The sequence below is a fragment of the Herpailurus yagouaroundi genome, unplaced genomic scaffold (assembly GCF_014898765.1).
Source record: "Herpailurus yagouaroundi ecotype Mexico unplaced genomic scaffold, PumYag 29, whole genome shotgun sequence".
Taxonomy (NCBI): Eukaryota; Metazoa; Chordata; class Mammalia; order Carnivora; family Felidae; genus Herpailurus; species Herpailurus yagouaroundi.
In genome coordinates, this window is record NW_024412377.1 from 31,464,967 (window position 1) to 31,468,491 (window position 3,525).

Consider the following 3,525-nt stretch of genomic DNA (forward strand, 5'->3'; position numbering starts at 1 on the left):
TGTGGGACAATTATTGCCTGTTTTCTGTCAGGATTTTTGTCAAACAGGACTTCCTGGGAGCCAAAGTCCAATCAAAGGAGAGTCATTTTGTAATTCGTGGCCTACTGTCCTCTCATATTGATGAGCATATTCGGCCAACGAGACGGTGAGTGCTAAATTGGCTCACGTGAACCGGAGTGTTGAAAACAAAAACAAAACTCCAGTGTTTCCCGTCTTGGGGGACTCTGGGAGGAAGGGATCAGAGTGTGTAATTTGGGGGAAAAAGGTCTGTGGATGATTCTCATAGAGGCATAAACTCAAAATCAGTAAAAGAACTTCCCTGACTAGAAAAGGAGGCACGGACATATACGACACAATTTGAGAATGAGCTGTGGGGGTTATTTCCACATGGGTGGAAATGCAGTTATAATGGGTGAAATGCAGTTATAAAGCAGACTTTCTGTATATGCTTGGGGGATCATTGTGAAGAATCTAGGTAAACTCCCTAGGGCTTTACACTGTCCCACAAGAGGACACATTCTCCTTATCTCAGAAACACACCCGTCAGCAAGACAGATTCTGAAATGGAACAATTTACTCCAATCCATCATAAAGGATGCCCTCCCCTTCGTATTTTCACTTTCTCCGGGACTTGTGCAAAGGGTAAGATGTTTTTGAAGTGCCAGGGAATGTGGATATCACAACCATTCTTAAAACACTAGTTGTACGATAGAATAGAATGGTCCCCGGGTGGGACCTGTGAAAAGCCACTGATGCCTGCCCACCCCCTACCTGATTCTAATTTCATTGATCTGGGATGGGACCCTGCAATGGTGTTGTTTTTAAAGCTTGCTGGGTCATTCAAATGTGTGGCCAGGGTGGAGAGTTTGAATGACCAGCTTGAGAAACACTATGTCATTAAGTTTTTGGACAAATATTTGCTGACGCAGGACTTAAGGGGCCTTCATCTATACTCATTAATTACAAATAGGCAGTTTTCAAACATGAGCACATACACAAACTGATAAAACAGAGGGTGGGGTGGAGGGTTAACAGACAGCTAGTTTTTCTAGCACAGTCTTACGTTTCTTCTAGTGGTCCTACTTAGAGTGGAAGTTATTTACCCCTCACGGGCTTTCTTGCCTCCCTCTCCTTGTTGTGTGGAGAGTTTTAGGTGTCTAAGGGGGCTAATTTCATTGGTTCCTGAGCTTGCTGTTAACCTGCAGATGGTGCAGAATTGCCAAGTAATGCGGTGATTCGAACGTGTGCAGCAACATTGTCACTATAGCAATGATTAAATCTATGCCCAAGGACGCTTCTTGTAAGTCTCAGCTAACGACAAGGGGGCCAGATACAGTAGGAATCGGCTCTGGACCCTGTCAGGATACCTCCCGAAAAAGGAACTTGGGAGAAGGCAAGATAAGATGATGTTTAACGCTAATTAGACCTAATGCTAATGGGTTAGACTTTGTGTTACTTGACTTGATAATTCAGTGTGAACGGAGATTGAAAACCACCTCTGTCCCTGGAGACTGACTGACCCCCCCCCCCCAGAGGCAGGGAGGAGGGGACAAGGGAAATTTCTTACCTGGCTGGTTGAATGCTAAATTGCTCTGTAGAAGTTCTATTTATTTTATTCCCGTGGTTCGGGCTAAATGTAACGTAGCAAATAAATTAAAATATAACAACAACACATTAATTATATATTATATATTAGGAATATATAAAATACGATATACATTACATTTTTTGTATTTAAGTCTTCTCTGCCCTTGACATCTATGTATCTGACATATTTTCATATTTTTATTCTATTTTATTAAAAAAAATTTTTTTTAACGTTTATTCATTTTTTAGAGACAGAGAGAGACAGAGGGTGAGACAGGGTGGAGCAGAGAGAGAGAGGGAGACACAGAATCTGAAGCAGGCTCCAGGCTCTGAGCTGTAGCACAGAGCCCATCACGGGGCTTGAACCCATGGATGAGATGGTGAGATCATGACCTGAGCTGACGAAGTCGGACGCCCAACTGACTGAGCCACCTAGGCGCCCCTCTATTTTATTTTTTTTTAATATTTATTTATTCTGAGAGGTAGTGAAAGAGAGCAGGGAAGGGATAGAGAGAGGGGGGGAGAGAGAGAATCCCAAGGAAGCTTCATAGCATCAGCCCCTGACGTGGGGCTCGGTCTCACAGACTATGAGACCAGGACTTGAGCCGAAACCAAGAGTTGGGCACTTAACCAATTGCACCACCACATACCCCTGTGACATGTCAAGTGACGTTTATACTTCAGTGTTTATCTAGGAGAACTAGACTAGAGATGTGAAAAGAATAATATTTTTATTTAGTATGTAATGGCTTTCAAAGAAAAGAAAGGATAAATGTTTATCAAACTTCTATAATGTGTCAAGCTTATATATATATACAGCTTCATTTAATCCTCAAAATAATCCATTTTACAGTTGAGGAAACCGAAAAGCACTGAGATTACATCACTTGTCTGGCCTCGCCCATCTCCGGTTGGTGAGAAACTAGAATTTGAACTTGGTGTGTCCGACTCCACTTCTCAGGCTCTTCCCACCACACATATGTTGTTGCTATTATTTTAGTTATGTCATGTTAAACACCATGCAACTAGAAAATTTCTCACTAAAGCCTCTCAACTGCATAAAAGGTAGGCTTCTGGTTTAGCTTTACAGATGAGCCTCAGGGAAATATAGCCAAGGCTTCACGTATGAAGCAGGAGAGGTGGGATTTGAACAAACATGCCGTCAAGCTCGAATGTCAGAGTTTTCCACTCTGCCGAGGGCTCACAAGGTTTTCTCTACTCAGGAGCATTAAAAAAAAAAATTTTTTTTTTTTTAAATTTCCCTTTGGTTTCGATTTGCTTGGAAACTTTGTGGCATTAAATTATATTTATTGCACAATAATAATACTTTTTAAGGCAGAGACACACACGTGTGCATTAGAATGTGTGACCATCAGGCAGAAACACTTAAGTTTGGCTAAAGTGGTGTGAATGTGTTCAGCATAATTTCCATTTGGCTCTCTTAAAGTGATGGAAAGTGTTCTGCAAGTTTATTATTAGCCATTTTATGGACTCCCTCAGTGTCCAGGGATCTCAAGTTGGAGCTGCCATCTCATTCCATATCTGTTTCTGACTAAATCCTGAAAGATCCACAGGTCTTAGACCACTACAAATGAAATTGTGGTGCTTTCACTTAGAACACACACACTTGCTGGAGGAAATGAGAACCCTCACATGGCAGGGCCTCTTGGTTTCGGGTGTGCCTTGCTTGCTGCTATGTCCCCAACATCTAGGATTGTGCCTACCACCCACTAGGCTTCAACAGATACTGGGAATTACATGCATCAATCGACGAATACATAAATACAGAGGAGGAAGATGACGTCCGGGATGGGAAGTGATACTACCAAGGTCACACAGTCAGGGGTAGGGGCAGCATCAGATTCCAGCTCTCTTTGTTGCTGGTTCTGTGCCGTTTTTAGGGCACTTTCTTTTTTTTTTTTTTTTTTTTTTTTTTTT